Raw genomic sequence first — 17564 nt, forward strand, 5'->3', positions numbered from 1 at the left:
GACTAAGTCATTAATAAAGACCTGGTAATCTTTCACTTCAATTTGAATGATTTATAAGCTAAATCTTACAACCACAAAAAGGTTTTTATCTGTATTAAGATGTTACCACTTTTGACCAAAAAAAAAGCTTAAAATATTTTATATTTCAAAAGAAAATTAGCAACATAACTGTACAATATAGTCTATGATGGTTTTAGTTAGTGTGAGGGCTACTCTATTAAAAATTGGTACTTGCTGTTGTGTTGCCAGATGCAGAGATGCAGCAGAACACTGGTGCTCCCTCACAAACTCTTGTCGACCACAGCTTCATAAGGACACTTGGGCCCCCATCCCCATTCAAAAAAATACAGCAAAAGAAAACCAACCCCAAACAATGTTATGCTGATCCCATTCCATTTCTAATGTGCAGAACCCCTGCTCTTCTGGACTGATGTGAAGTCCATGGATACATAATCTATTCACTATCTCTGCATTGCCCAGAAATATTTAATCTTCAGTTTGTACTAGATTAGTCTCTTTTTTTGGAATAATGAATGTTTTTATTTATTTAATACATCTTTATTGGCGTATAATTGCTTCACAATACTATGTTAGTTTCTGTTGTACAATAAAGTGAATCAGTCATATGCATACATACATCCCCATATCCCTTTCCTCTTGAGCTTCCCTCCCACCCTCCCTATCCCACCCCTCCAGGTGGTCACAAAGCACTGAGCTGATCCCCCTGTGCTATGCTCCTGTTTCCCACTAGCTGTCTATTTTACGTTTGGTAGTGTATATATGTCAGTGCTACTCTTTACTTCGTCCCAGCTTACCCTTCCCCCTCCCCGTGTCCTCAAGCACATTCTCTATGTCTATATTCCTGTCCTGACACTAGGTTCATCAGTACCGTTTTATTTTTTTTAGATTCCATATATATGTGTTAGCATACGGTATTTGTTTTACTCTTTCTGACTTACTTCACTCTGTATGACAGACTCTAGGTCCATCCACCTCCCTACAAATAACTCAACTTCGTTCCTTTTTGTGGCTGTGTAATATTCCATTGTATATATGTGCCACATCTTCTTTATCCATTCATCTGTCGATGGACACTTAGGTTGCTTCCATGTCCTGGCTATTGTAAATAGAGCTGCAATGAACATTGTGGTACATGACTCTTTTTGAATTATGGTTTTCTCAGGGTATATGCCCAGTAGTGGGATTGCTGGGTCATATGGTAGTTCTATTTTTAGTTTTTTAAGGAACCTCCATACTGTTCTCCATAGTGGTTGTATCAGTTTACATTCCCACCAACAGTGCAGGAGGTTTCCCTTTTCACCACACGCTTTCCAGCATTTATTGTTTCTAGATTTTTTGATAATGGCCATTATGACTGGTGTGAGGTGGTACTTCATTGTAGTTTTGATTTGCATTTCTCTAATAATTAGTGATATTGAGCATCTTTTCATGTGCCTTTGGCCGCCTGTATGTCTTCTTTGTTGAAATGTCTTTAGGTCTTCTGCTCATTTTTGGATTGGGTTGTTTGTTTTTTTGATATTGAACTGCATGAGCTGTTTGTATATTTTGGAGATTAAGCCTTTGTCCATTGTTTCATTTGTTTCACCCATTCTGAGGGTTGTCTTTTCATCTTGTTTATGGTTTCCTTTGCTGTGCAAAAGCTTTTAAGTTTCATTCTGTCCCATTTGTTTATTTTTGTTTTTATTTTCATTACTCTAGGAGGTGGGTCAAAAAAGATCTTGCTGTGATTTATGTCAAAGAGTGTTTTTCCTGTTTTCCTCTAAGAGTTTTATAGTGTCTAGTCTTACGTTTAGGTCTTTAATCCATTTGGTGTTTATTTTTGTGTATGGTGTTAGGGAGTGTTCTAATTTCATTCTTTTACATTTAACTGTGCAGTTTTCCCAGCACCACGTATTGAAGAGGCTGTCTTTTCTCCATTGTATGTTCTTGCCTCCTTTGTTGTAAATTAAGTGCCCATATGTGCTTGGGTTTCTCTTGGCATTCTATCCTGTACCATTGATCTATACTTCTGTTTTGTGCCAGTACCATACTGTCTTGATTACTGTAGCTTTGTATTATAGTTTGAAGTCAGGGAGCCTGATTCCTCCAGCTCCATTTTTCTTTCTCAAGATTGCTTTGGCTATTCGGGGTCTTTTGTGTTTCCATACGAATTTAAAAAATTTTTGTTCTAATTCTGTGAAGAGTGCCATTGGTAGTTTGATAGGGATTGCATTCAATCTGTAGATTTCTTTGGGTAGTATAGTCATTTTCACAATATTGATTCTTCCAATCTAAGAACGTGGTATATTTCTCCATCTGTTTATGTCATCTTTGATTTCTTTCACCAGTGTTTTATAGTTTTCTGAGAACAAGTCTTTTGCCTGCTTAGGTAGGTTTATTCCTAGGTATTTTTTTCTTTTTGTTGCAATGGTAAATGGGAGTGTTTCCTTAATTTCTCTTTCTGACTTTTTATTGTTGGTATATAGGAATGCCAGAGATTTCTGTGCATTAACTTTGTATCCTGCAACCTTACCAAATTCGTTGATTAGCTCTAGTAGTTTTCTGGTGGCATCTTTAGGATTTTCTATGTATAGTATAATGTAATCTGCAGACAGTGACTGTTTTACTTTACTTCTTCTTTTCTGATTTGTATTCCTTTTATTTCTTTTCTTCTCTGATTGCTGTGGCTAGGACTTCTAAAACTATGTTGAATAATAGTGGCAAGAGTGGACCTCCTTGTCTTGGTCGTGATCTTAGTGGAAATGCTTTCAGTTTTTCACCATTGAGTATGATGCTTGCTGTGGGTTTGTCATGTGTGGCCTTTATTATGTTGAGGTAGGTTCCCTCTATGCCCATTTTCTGGAGAGTTTTTATCATAAATGGGTGTTGAATTTTGTCAAAAGCTTTTTCTGCATCTATTGAGATGATCATATGGCTTTTATTCCTTAACTTGTTATTATGGTGTATCACATTGATTGATTTTTGTATATTGAAGAATCCTTGCATCCCTGGGATAAATCCCATTTGATCCTTGCATCTATGTTCATCAGTGATATTGGTCTATAATTTTCTTTTTTTGTGATGTCTTTCTCTGGTTTTGGTATCAGGGTGATGTTGGCTTTGTAGAATGAATTTGGGAGTGTTCCTCCCTCTGCAATTTTTTGGAAGAGTTTGAGAAGGATCGGTGTTAGCTCTTCTCTAAATATTTGATAGATTTCACTGTGAAACCATCTGGTCCTTGACCTTTGTTTGTTGGAAGATTTTTAATTACAGTTTCAATTTCATTACTTGTTATAGGTCTGTTTATATTTTCTAATTCTTCCTGGTTAAGTCTTGGAAAATTGTACCTTTCCAAGAATTTATCCATTTCTTCATGGTTGTCCATTTTATTGGCATATGGTTGTTTGTAGTAGTCTTTTATAATCCTTTGTATTTCTGTGGTGTCAGTTGTGATTACTCCTTTTTCATTTCTAATTTTATTGATATGTGTCTTCTCCCTTTTTTGCTTGATGAGTCTGAGTAAGGCTTTATCAGTTTTGTTTATCTTCTCAAAGAACCAGCTTTTAGTTTTATTGATCTTTGCTATCATTTCCTTCATTTCTTTTTCATTTATTTCTGATCTGATCTTTATGATTTCTTTCCTTTTACTGACTTCGGATTTTCTTTGTTCTTCTTTCTCTAGTTGCTTTGGGTGTAGGGTTAGATTGTTTTTTTTTGTTTTTTTTGTTTTTTTTTTTTGTGGTATGCGGGCCTCTCACTGCTGTGGCCTCTCCCGTTGCAGAGCACAGGCTCCAGATGTGCAGGCTCAGCAGCCATGGCTCACGGGCCCAGCTGCTCCTCGGCATGTGGGATCTTCCCGGACCGGGGCATGAACCCGTGTCCCCTGCATCGGCAGGTGGACTCTCAACCACTGCGCCACCAGGGAAGCCCTAGATTGTTTATTTGAGACTTCTGTTGTTTCTTGAGGTAGGATTGTATTGCTATAAACTTCCCTCTTAGAACTGCTGTTGCTAAGTCCCATAAGTTTGGGGTCATCATGTTTTCATTGTCATTTGTTTCTGTGTATTTTTTGATTTCCTCTCTGATTTCTTCAATGATCTCTTGATTATTTAGTAGTGTATTGTTTAGCCTCCATGTGTTTGCGTTTTTTACAGTTTTTTTCCTGTAATTGATTTCCAGTCTCATAGCGTTGTGGTCAGAAAAGATGCTTGATACGATTTCCATTTTCTTAAATTTTCCAAGGCTTGATTTGTAACCCATGATGTGATCTATCCTGGAGAATGTTCCATGTGCACTTCAGAAGAAAGTGTATTCTGCCACTTTTGGGGGGAATGTTCTATAAATATCAGTTAAATCTCTCTGGTCTACTGTGCCTTTTAAAGCTTGTGTTTCCTTATTTATTTTCATTTTGGATGATCTGTCCATTGGTGTAAGTGGGGTGCTAAAGTCCCCTACTATGATTGTGTTACTGTCGATTTCCCCTTTCATGGTTGTTAACATTTGCCTTATGTATTGAGGTGCGCCTATGTTGGGAGCATAAACATTTATAATTGTTATATCTTCTTGGATTGATCTCTTGATCATTATATAGTGTCCTTCCTTGTCTCTTATAACAGTCTTTATTGTAAAGTCTATTTTATCTGATAGGAGTATTGCTACTCAAGCTTTCTTTTGATTTCCATTTGCATGGAATATCTTTTTCCATCCCTTCACTTTCAGTCTGTATGTGCCCCTAGGTCTGAAGTGGGTCTCTTGTAGACAACATATACATGGGTATTGTTTTTGTATCCATTCAGCCAGTCTGTCTCTTTTGGTTGGGGCGTTTAATCCATTTACATTCAAGGTTATTATCGATATGTATGTTTCTATTACCATTTTCCTAATTGTTTGAGGTTTGTTTTTGTGGGTCTTTTTCTTCTCTTGTGTTTCCCACCTAGAGAAATTTCTTTAGCATTTGTTGTAAAGCTGGGTTGGTGATGCTGAATTCTCTTAGCTTTTGCTTGTCTTGGAAGCTTTTGATTTCTCCATCGAATCTGAATGCGATCCTTGCTGGGTAGAGTAATCTTTGTTGTAGGTTTTTCTTTTTCATCACTTTAAGTATGTCCTGCCACTCCCTTCTGGCCTGCAGAGTTTCTGCTGAAAAATCAGCTGATAACCTTATGGGGATTTCTTTGTATGTTATTTTTTGTTTTTCCCTTGCTGCTTTTAATATTTTTTCTTTGAATTTAATTTTTGTTAGTTTGATTAATATGTGTCTTGGCATGTTTCTCCTAGGGTTTATCCTGTATGGTGCTCTCTGTGTTTCCTGGACTTGGGTAACTATTTCCTCTCCCATGTTAGGGAAGTTTTCCACTATAATCTCTTCAAACATTTTCTCAGACCATTTTTTTTTCTCTTTTTCTTCTGGGATCCCTATAATTCAAATGTTGGTGTGTTTAGTGTTGCCCCAGAATTCTCTGAGATTGTCTTCCATTCTTTTCATTCTTTTTTCTTTATTCTGCTCCTCAGCAGTTATTTCCACCATTTTGTCTTCCAGCTCACTTTTTCATTCTTCTGCCCCAGTTATCCTGTTATTGATTCCTTCTAGTATATTTTTTAATTTCAGTTATTGTGTTATTCATCTCCGTTTGTTTGTTCTTTAGTTCTTCTAGATCTTTGTTAAACATTTCTTGTATTTTCTCACTCTGTGCCTTCATTCTATTTCTGAGATTCTGGATCATCTTTACTATCATTAATCTGAATTCTTTTTCAGGTAGACTGCGTATTTCCTCTTCATTTATTTGGTCTTGTTAGTTTTTTACTTTGCTCCTTCATCTTGCTCCTTCATAGTTTTTTGCCATCTCATTTTTCTTTCTTTTTGATGGGTGGGATTTTGTTCCTATCTTACTGGTTATTTGGCCTGAGGCTTCCAACACTGCAATTTGTAGGTTATTAGGTAGAGCTGGGTCTTGGTGCTGAGATGAGGACCTCCAGGAGACCTCACTGTGATGAATATTCCCTGGGGCCTGAGGTTCTCTGTTAGTCCAGTGGTTTGGACTCAGAGCTCCCACTGCAGGAGCTTTGGCCTGACCCCTGGCTCTTGAACCAAGATCCTGCAACCTGTGCGCGGTGGCAAAAAACATGAAAAGGCGAACAATTACAAAGACTAAAAACTAAAATTAGACTAGGAAACTAACCGATATGTTAGAAAGAATATAAAAATAAAGATATAGATGAAACAACAACCAGAAGGTAAAACAGAAGCACAGTAGTAAAAAAGAGTAGAAGAAAAAAAAAAGGTGGAAAAGGCCTTGGCGATGGAGGGTGGGGCCTAAGGACTCACAGGGCTGCAAAAGGCCCTGAGGGTGTGGGGGGTGGGCCTTAGGCTCAAGGGAACAGAATGGGCCAAAGCTTGCCTCTGGTCTCAGAGGGTGGGGGACCCCACTTGGGAGTCCACCTGGCTTTCTGGGCCCAAGTGGGTGGGGCAAATGCCCTCCTCTCCTCTCCCACTCCTCTGGTCCTGGAGGGCCCCTCCCACCTGCCTCTCCTGCTCTTCTCTGCTGCCAGGACCAATGTAGCCCAGAGGGGGCCTCTGAGGGCATAGAACCCATCCCGAGAGCCGGGCAGACTTCCCTGGCCAATTGGGCAGGAGAAACGCTCGGCATGCTCTCCCTGATCTGAGCCCCCAAGGGTCCCTCCATTCATGGAAGTCCCTCAGGGACTCCGGTCCTGTCTAGCTTTCACTTCACCCCACTCAGTCCCTCCACATCCTACCAGTTCATTTGGGATTTCCTCCCTTCTCCTTGGGCATGGAAGTCCCCCACCAGCATCTGGCAGGTGTCCTAGTTGTGGGGAGACGTGAACTTCGCGTCTTCCCATGCCGCCATCTTGACTCCACCCTCTAGATTAGTTTCTTATTCCATGAAGCTCTGAAGGTTGGAAGAAAACTGGACTCAGTATTTAATGTTTCACTTGATTCTATATTTAAAGATAATTAAAATTAAAAAAGTATTTGTGAATAATGACTCAAGTTTTGAATCCTAGGAAAAGGGGCATAAAAAGTGTTTGGACACATTCTAATGAGCATCTAAAATAATTTATTTTTGTTTAATTTCATAACTTTCTGAAAAGGAAGTGTTTGAGCATGTTAATTCTATTTGAAAGTATAGTAAGGATAGCAAATAAACACAAAACCCCGTAATGTATATTTGAGTACATTTTAATGAACTTTCAATCTGAACTTTTTTCAACAGAATACTACTGAACTAGGTATATTAATTAAATCCAGAATTATTTGGTTATTTTGTGCTTTCAAAGGGTTTGAGTTTCTAGTATATTTAATATTTTTCAATTTTTATAAACCAGATCTGGCAGACATTTTATATTCCTTATTGTAGGGATAGATATATATCTCAAAATAATAGCGTTTCACATTTTTATGTTTCTAACCCAGAAAATTAAAGTTATGGCAAACTCACTCTTTGTAATTCCCACAAGCAATATCTATATCTCACTGGTACAGAGTATAGCCTGCTTGAAAATTCCTTATGGTATACCAGAGTATGTAATGGAGTGCATCCATCTTTATCCTATCCAAGGAGGTTTACCTAGTGGCCTGTCAGGAAGACTTCATAATGTGAGCTTTACTTGAGGTGGCCCACAGCATGGGCTCCCCAATAGATTGGTGTGAGGACAGGGCTTAACCTGGTCTATATGCTCTTCATCTGGGGCTTATCTTGCTGAATTTGGCTGTATGGCTAGATTCTAAAAACAAAGTAATTGCTGAGAAACGAGACAAAGAATTACTTTTAAAAAACCAAAGGCTTTTAAGAAAATTTTGCTTTTGAGTACAGAAAAAGCATTTACTTATGTGAGTCCAATAGAATGTACTGTTTTTTATACAACTAAGCATGTTTGCATTTTTACCAAAGTCTGTCTTTAATAAAATTTCTCATATTACTAAGAACCCAGAAACTAAATAAGCATAATTTTAGTCTATATTGCCTCCATGGAATAAAAAGCTTCTCAAATTAGAATGTAAAATCTCAATTTCAGTTTTCTTTTCAAAGTATGTTATTTCTCCCACTTTTCATCCAGAAGGAGGCTATTTGTTGTGTTAATCTCTTTTTCATCTTTGAGGATTTCCTAAGATCTGTCAGATGGTGCTGGAAAAACAAGAATCATAGCTGAAAGGAAGTATGTTCTGATTATTGCAAGAAAAACCTGCACTTGATTGATGTTACCATGAAAATTAAGTTTAAAGTCTTTCTTTGGTGATATTTTAGCAATTACTCAAGGTTATTGCTTAATTATATAGAAGTAAATTGCAGTTTAAAAATTTCCAACCTCCAGACAGTTAAACTGTCTCTCTAACATGGTTATTAACAGTAAAATGTCTTTGGTGAATTATTTTCTTATGAAAATCTTTCAAAAAGAGATTACTGTAAGTTACAAGAGCCTATTTAGATACAAGACCATTGATAAGAGACAGGGACAGAAAACTCAAAATATATGCGGTAAATCTAAAACAGAAATGCACTTTAGCGATTAGGCACGTTCTCTTAAATAGTTCAGTAAAGCTAAACAGTTCACAATATTATGTAACATACTTTTCTTCCCTTAAAGAATCATTTCAAGTTACATATAGTTGAGCAAACTCATTACATTTATAAAATGTGGCCTATTAATATGGGATAGATTTTTAATGAATAAAGAAATATACTTTTCTAAAAGTAGTTAAAAGACATCACCCCAACGTATCTGGACCCCAGACTGAATGACCTAATACTGCCTCATCAGTGAAACTTTTAGTTTATTTGTTTTTATACTTTAAAGCATAGTCTGGAGAAAGGGCCATATTTGGATTTTTCTATTAACTAATGTAATTACTTCAGTTAAAGTAAAGTCCTATAAAGTACAGTCCTTCTTTAGATCCAAGGTTCCTTGACCCTTGTGCATCTATGATATCTAAAGCAGACAAAACAGATTACAAAATCTTTTATGGAAGTAAAGTTCTTTCAGTTTGTTGCTTAAGAAACAAGAGATTAAAGAAAAACTTAATTTAGTTTTATTCTCCAATTTTGCAGATTCAGATGATTATTCCTATAGGCTATTTGTCTAAGGAGTTTATCTTATTAGCACCCCAAGTTTGTAAAACTAACCACCTGTGTATTTTTGCCTTTAAATTTTTCTATACCTGGTTTCTTACAAATTCTACAACCTGACTAGGGATAATTAACTAGGGATTAGTGTATTACTAGATATGAAAATAGTACCATACTTAGAAAACCATAGTTGAGTATATGAAGAAGTCTGTGGTTCTAATAGTAATACCATGTTACTTAGGACCATCATAAAATGTGTACCTTTCCCCATATAACTGATGCCCTTCTTTATGCAAGGTTTTCACATGTTTTGGCACATATTCCATTGCATTTCAATAAAAATGTTAATACATTAACATTAAATAGAGGAATTTTATATAAAACTATTCTCAATGCCATAAATGCTTCCTATATGTTTCCTTGGAAAATAGTGACATTATATAAGATGAGGCAGCAGGCCAAATTTAATAAGATCATGTATATAAAATTCATTTAAGGCTTTAAGTTTTGGCTGGGAACCCCAAAACATCCAGGTCTCATTTGTGGTTTTTTAAAATGCACTCTCAATTCATTTTGAGTTAATTAAAATCAGCTTCCATAAGTAATCAAGGACATTATCATAGCTCTGACCTTAAAGAACTTATGTATAAAACAATAATCCCAGTTCCCCCTGATTACTACAGGATCTAAAATGAAATATCCTCAAACCATTAATTCTGGTTAAGCATATTTATCTATGACACTGCATTTTTTCTATTTTATACATATGGTATGGGAATGTGACAGGTCACTAACAGTTTTAATCTACAATTGCTTTGAGATTTTTGAAATTCATAAAATAGCTAATGTTATCTGCCCTAAACATCCTAATACTTAAATCCTCATAACCTTCTGCATGCCACAATGACGCACACTTAAGGCCAACTGAAAAGAGGGAAACAGTGTACTCATTAGATAAAAGCCACAATATAACGATGCACCATGTTTCATGAAGCAGCACTGGCTCGTCATAAGGCCTTATGAAGGATTAACCTCACTTACTCATTAATTTTGTTAGAAGTAAATGTGATCAGCTGCCAACATTTCAAATGGTTGCGAATCTCACTTCAGCTCTCCAAGAAGCCACGTACATTTTCTGGAGGGTGAACAGGCCCTCCCTGTGCGACTGGTAGACGACATAGACAGATGACGCAAGATGCCTATAATTATAATGGACTTTAAAGTAAAGAACAGTTGGAATTCTTCCCCAAAGGACTTGCACACTCAAGAGTGAACTGTTTTGCACACAAAAAGCTTACTGAGAACAGGACAGTGGCTCAAGGACCACTTTTCTAAATATATTTCCCATACAAAATAATTTCAAGATATAATAATTATTAGTTCCTTGTACAGTACTCTATTTAAACAAGAATTAATCAAATAGTAAGTATGTGAAAACTGCAACACCACAAAGATTGAGGCATGTTACTAGTGTAATCAAACAATAGACCAGGCAAGCAAAATATTTAGAAGGCTGAATCAGGGCCGCATATCTAACTGATTTCAAGCGTGACTTGTACACTGTGAGACAGCACAGATAACTTATGCAGATGGTTCAGTAGCAGAATGGCACTTGGTTTGCTCTTAATAGAAACAACATAAATGCAGCTGACAATTTAGAGACAGACAATAGCCTTATTCGCACGCTGAAAATCTGGTTGTGTCCCTCTAGTCCACACACCGTTCACTGTGCAATCTGTTGATGAGTAAACACATAGTGCAGGATTCATTCAGTGGGATCTAGGCCCCTTGGTCTAACCGAAATCAATTCTTGGTCGATACTGCAATACCATGGGGTATGACTGATACAAAGGGCCAGCCTGAGGGCAGGCTTGTGAAGATGAGCAGTTCAGACACCGAAAGTTTTTGCCTCTTAGTCGCCATCTTGTCATGTCGATGAACTCCACAGTATGGTCCTTCCCCATAATTTCACCATTGCACAGCACATCCAACTCATAAGAACTTGGAAGTTTTAGTTTTAAACTTAGAAATTTTTTAATAGTTCCCACAGTTACACGTGTAGAAAACCAAATGAATTCCTTCATTAAACCCTTTACTGCATTGTCCCGATTGTCCATCATTTTGTAAACGATCTAGACATATAGCAATTTGTGGGTCAATTCTGTGATAGCTTTTTTTTTTTTAATTTATTTAATTTACTATTTTTGGCTGTGTTGGGTCTTCGTCGCTTCGTGCAGGCTTTCTCTAGTTGCGGCAAGCGGGGACTACTCTTCGAAGGTTCGGGGGCGTCGGCTTCTCACTGCGGTGGCTTCTCGTTGCGGAGCACAGCTTCTAGGCACGTGAGCTTCAGAATTTGTGTCACATGGGCTTCAGTAGTTGTGGCTCACGGGCTCTAGAGTGCAGGCTCAGTAGTTGTGGCACACGGGCTTAGTTGCTACACGGCATGGGGGATCTTCCCGGACCAGGGCTCAAACCCATGTCCCCTGCATTGGCAGGCGGATTCTTAACCACTGCACCACCAGGGAAGCACTGTGATAGTCTTTATCATCTTGATTTTCATCACCTTCTTCGTCTACTTTAGGTTTGTCAACTTTTGAAGTATCATCTTGTCCATTTTCTTGAGGCTTTTCTTCCAAAATTCACTCTCAAGTTCTTGTTCTTGTGGTCCAGGGACCAACTTAAATATAATTTCCTCTAATGTGTTATCCAAGCTCAACCTTTCTGATGGGTTTGTCTCATGAACCTGGTTGCCACACCTTGGACAACCATTGCTATCTTCAAAGTGCTGGACGGTACAGGTCTTACAGAAGATGTGGAGGCATTCCGTCACTGCAGTTGGCTTGATCAGATACCCTTTATAGATACAGCAGATGATGTAAGGATTGAAATCTTTTACCAAGTGTTTCCTTTGGGTAGCCATTTGTGGTTAGCTAGGACTGGCTCTAGTAGTTCAGGCAAACAGGGGTATTAAGTGGATGAGAGTTTGATCCCAGGAGTTCCCAACTGCATGTCCCGAGGCATTAGAACTAACATCCAGACTTCTCATGTAATCGCTGGTCATCACTCCTTTTGGTGGTTCTGCTTTTCTGTATCCTGGGGCTGCGGCCACCGCTGCTCCTCAACGCCAGCATGCTGACCTCAGAGGGAAGGAAACAAAGAGAAGTAGCACCTGCTGCGGCCTGGCCAGTCCCTGGGCCCCATGGAGACTTGGATTTTCTAAATTTAATATTTACTTTATATTGGAGTATAGTTGATTTACAATGTTGTGTCAGTTTCAGGTGTACAGCATAGTGATTCAGTTATACATATACATGTATCCATTCTTTTTCAGATTCTTTTCCCATATAAGTTACCACAGAATATTGAGCAGAGTTCCCTGTGCTATACAGTAGGTCCTTATTGATTATCCATTTTACATATAGTAGTGTGTATATGTTAATCCCAAACTCCTAATTTATCCTCCCCACCATTCCCCTTAGGTAACCATAAGTTTGTTTTTGAACTCTGTGAGTCTGTTTCTGTTTTGCAAATAAACTCATTTCTATCATTTTTTATTAGAGACTAGAATTCTAATAAGCCAGAGTCACAAAGAGATAAAGCAGTACCACTCTTCCTATTACATTTTTTTGGAAGAAAATATAGTTGTTTTCATGAAAATATGTCATTTATGTTAACATATATATTTGAATTATTTTAAAATGACAATGCTTGAAATTTATTGGTTTAATTTTCAGTAAGGCAAGCATCCAGTGATATCCATATAAACACCCACATGAAACTCCACATAAACAAAGGATCTTTGAAGTTGCAGTAATCTTTAAGATTGTGAAGGAGTCCCAAGACCAGCATATTTGAGAATCACTGGTCTAGGCTAGGCTCCTTTTCTCTGACTCTGGGAGAGCCCTGTGCTCCCTATTTCCTCTGCCTTCTAGGCTGAATTTCTTTGTCCACTACACTGATAGTTCCTACTTAATGGCCAGCTTCTAGTTTCTTTCTCTTTTTCTGTGACTCTTCCATGAACCCTTGTGACGTGGATTTTGATCTTGGTTTTCTAGATCTCACAGTCATTCTTCTTTCTCTTCCTTGATGGGGGTCAGGAATCTCGGGTAAGTTCTCTTCCAGGCAATTTAACACAGTAGTAGACTTCTGTTTTGTTTTTTTCTGCCTCACATCCAAGCTCCCTTCCTGTTTTGGGGAATCCCATATTGTTGAATCTTGGTGGGAGACAGCTGCATCTCCCACTTCAGTAACTAAAGGCAGCAAATACCCCTCCATACTCATGTTCCATTGGGTACAGCCATGTGAACTAGGCTTGACTAACTGAAGGCCCTGCCTGGGACTTTGACTCTGGAGTGGGTGACGGAAGGAGGAAGGATGGGTTCAGACTTATTTGTGGCAGCATAAAGTATTCAGTGGTTAACTGGGGCCACACGCAGTGCCAGCAGTAGCAGTGTCCTGCGGTGATGTGAACAGTGCTGTTGGCAGTGAGGTTCTGCACAGCCTGGGAATCCTAATGCATCGATGCCTTTGTTTCCGCCCATTTTATGTGCTTTCTCCAGCTTTTCTGTCAATTCTGCAAGCTGCCTGATTTCCTTTCAATATATTCCTTTTCTGCCTACGTTAGCCAGAGACCATTTCTATTTACAATCAATAATAGCTAACACTTCAATAGTGCTTTCTGTGTGCCAGGCACTGTTCTTAGTACTTTGCATGTATTAACTCCTTTAATACTCACAGCAGTGCTGTAAGAAAGATACCATTATAAACCTCTTTCTACGTATGGGGAAAATATGATAGAGGTTAAATCCTGTTCCCCACATCACACAGATAGTAAGTGGCCATGCCAGGCTGCAGGCCCAGGCAGACTGGCTCCAAGCCCAGGCTTTTACACTCTCTGTACCACTCTGGCTGTCTCAGTCACATACGTGACTGAGACAAAGATATAAGTCTAAATTACCACTGAGCAAGCAGTAGGGGCCAGTGCTACATGAAATCTGGGTCTTTCATCAGCTCTTACAAATATAATCCTTTTGACAAACAGGCATGGGCCTTCATTTGCATATGAAGCCGAATTTAAAACAGTAATAGCAAATTAATTTGTGGTTAGCCATGGCAGGTATTCTTCTAAATATTTTAAATTTTCCTTTCTAGCTGGGCTTTATATGGATTATAACGAGAGTCTATTTAGGATCTGTCAAATAAGGTGGTAACATGCCCTGTACCTTTAAATATGTGTGCATACACATATATATTAAATGTATGTTAACTGGCAGTTGCACGTAGTGCTGATGGCTTGCCGGTGGTTGAAATGGAGAAATGACCAATGGTGTAATGTATCAGCACTTCAGTGTGTGCTCCCCTGGAACTCAGGATAATCTGAGTTGGTTAGATCCTCTCCACCTCCTTTCTCACACTCCTCCACTCTCCAGGGCTAAGCAAGGGAATATGGATGCTGTATTTTATTTTATCTAAACCATAAAATGAACATCAGGCAGTGATGTTCAATTACTAGATGTTTAATTACAAGAAAGGAAAAAAAATCAAACAATAAAAAGATTTCAGGGCATTAGCTCAGTTCCATACACTGCATTGTATAATTACTACCCACCCAGCTTCTCAGCAATTACATCATCACGAGCAGTGAAAGTACATTTCAGTGATAATTTTAAAAGTACAGCAGTAGCAATCCAGTATTAATAACTCTGAACTCTGAGTACGGAAAACTAGTGTCTATGGTTCAGTAAATACTACCGCTTGTAGTTGGAGTTAAATCTTCATTTAGCGTAGATTTAATATGTTACCTCTTTAACCTTCACCAGTGTGTTCCTTGTTCTCTAAAAGTTTCATGATCCCATTCAAACAAAGACCAGATGTAGTGCCACGGACCTCTGACAGGGAACGGAGAGCTTGACTTTGAGAGCAATGGAAGGGTACTCAGGGAGCTTGTTTTGCAGTGTTCCAGGGAGATGGTGGTGTAATTGTGCCATATTGAAAGCTTTGATAGCTTGGGGAGGACGAGGCGGCAGCAGCAATGAATTCTAGTATGATGAAAAGAGATGTGTTTTGAATACAGGCAAAGCATTGAACTTGCTGGTCAGTCTCTTGCTCCACGTGAAGATAACAGCACACCATGTTGTCTTTTGGAAGACAGAGACACAGGACTTCCACTCATTTGAGTGTTCATCATTTTCCCATTAATTTTCACAAACTATTCGGCAGCCTAAAACTCATATTCTGAACTTCAAGAGTGGCCAAAGTAAGGGCTTCAGGCAAAATTTCACCCTAGGGATATTGAACCATGGGAGGGTTCAGTTTAGATTTTGGTGTTTGGTGCAGTTTTACCAGAGGGCCACTCTTTGATCAACACTGTGGTCAAGGCTGTGTAATTCTGAGCCTTTCAAGTGCTGCTTGGGGAATGCCCTAGTGGAGGCCAAGCATAACTATGCTTCTCATGGAAAGAATTTCATAGAAGTATTCTTCTGTCATGACTACGGAAAATCAGGAAAAGTTCTTGAAATTATACAATTGCTTGATGGCACTTATGGCTAATGCAAAGTAACCATATTTCTCTATTAGCCACAGAGAAATCAAACTAATATCCCCTGTCTTCCTTATTGTGTTTGACCATTACTCCTCACAAGGCACACACATATCTCCCCTAACCATTCTTTAGTTTTACAGTTCCTGGTCTGTTTTATCTCTGACCCTGTGTTAGGCACATCTTCAGAATTTTAAGAGGGATAGGAAGTTGATGTTGTCTACTCTGTCTTGTTCCCTTCCACTGTGTTTTGAAAAGTGTCTTGGGACTTCTGTATGTCCTTCAAAAGTGTTTCTCCTGTTGACTTTTCTAGAAGTTGGGTCACCCAGATGTGCCAGGGTAGATAAGAGGACGTTGACTTGGCTCCCTGGAGTAAAGAATCAGGGTGATAAATTGGACTTTCAACACCTACAGGACTAGGAATTGCTTTTGATTTGTCTTATGTAGCTTGTTTACCTGAGCATACCTTTCAAACCAATGGCACACTTTGCAACAGATGCTCACATAAGACAAAAGCAGTGTTGAAATTTGAGGGAGGAGATCAAACTAAGTTCAAGCATTTTGAAATGGAACTGATGGGAATCCCAGAAGATCCAGGATAATAAAAGTGATAAGATGAGAAGGAACTCATGTCATAGATTTAAAAGAATTAATGTCTTAACTGTAAGAATCCACGGGCCTTGGAACTTGGCAATGTTGACAAAGTACCGCAACCCATTGTGGGGTGAATTGTTCAGAGCTCTGGGTAAATCAGTGCAGTTGAACTTTTAGCAGCTGAGTAGAAGGAATGGTAGAAAAAAATGGAACAAGTCTCCAGTAATCTCCATGACATGCTTTGAGAGAGGGAGTTGCTATCTGCTAGCTGTTGGGAGAAACTGTCACACTAGTGGTAACTGCTGAAAGATTTGCCAGCAACTGACAGTCCAACCCATCTGGCCTGATAGCCAACGCAAAGTTGGAAAGTATTCAGAAGTAGAGTCTAGCACAAGGGAATAAACACAATTAGTTTGACGTGGCAGACATCAGTGGGATCTGTCAAAGAAATTCATTTAACAAACTCAGTAACAAATACTGAGTACCTAGAATAGGTCAGGCATTTTTCTAGACACTAGAGATACAGCAGTGAACAAAATAGTGAAAATTCCCACCCATGGAGCTTACATTCAAGTAGGAGGACACAGACAGTAAATAATGTAAGTAAACTATTCAATAAGTTAGATAAGTACTGTATAAAAAATAAAGCAGGGAAGACGGATTAGGATCATTGCGGGTAGGGCTGTAATTGTACGTAGGGTGGATATTGAACCCAGCCCTAAGCAAGAGGAACAGCCAACGTGGGAAGTGTACTAAACCACACTTAACTTTTGTTTTCCTGGTTTGAGGAGAAAGTGAAAAATGTTTAACAGTATGTTCTTTCTTTTCTGGCTTATTATCTAGAATAAAGAGGAAATCTGAGGAAATCATAAAAATGAGGATCCAGGAAATGGAAGATTCTGAGGCTAGAGGGGAGAATCAGAGTTAGGAATAAAAGGGAATGATGGGAAGAGACAGAGTCAGAGGAAAAACTGTATCACAGGAGTTTCACCCATAGTGTGGTATTCCTCAACAGCGGAGATATCAGGATCTTCTGGAGCAGATGAAGATTTAGAATGTGGGACTTAACATGTAAAGGGAAATGAACCTTGCCCACCTCCTCAGTGCGCATGTCCCAGTAGTACCTCCAAGTCAACCCCAGATGCATTAAAATAATGTGAAAATCAAAAGAGCAATCTGTGCTTTTCTTAACATGTCAGTCTCACTGTATATGCAGTACTTTGTCCAGTTCTGGATGTCACAGTTTAAGAAAGACAGTGGCAAACTAGTGTGTATTCAGAATAGCCTGATTAGTATGGTGAGGAGAATTGAAAGCAGATTACAGGCGGAATAACTGAAAGCGTTGGAGA

The 17564-nt window shown here is 38.6% G+C and overlaps 1 pseudogene; it reads right to left on the minus strand.

Annotated features, from left to right (window-relative positions):
• Positions 1 to 10876: 10876 nt before the first annotated feature.
• LOC132419563 (polycomb group RING finger protein 5-like) lies at positions 10877 to 12003 on the minus strand (annotated as a pseudogene).
• Between the last annotated feature and the right edge of the window lie 5561 nt (positions 12004 to 17564).

Source organism: Delphinus delphis, chromosome 2 (assembly GCF_949987515.2).
Source record: "Delphinus delphis chromosome 2, mDelDel1.2, whole genome shotgun sequence".
Taxonomy (NCBI): Eukaryota; Metazoa; Chordata; class Mammalia; order Artiodactyla; family Delphinidae; genus Delphinus; species Delphinus delphis.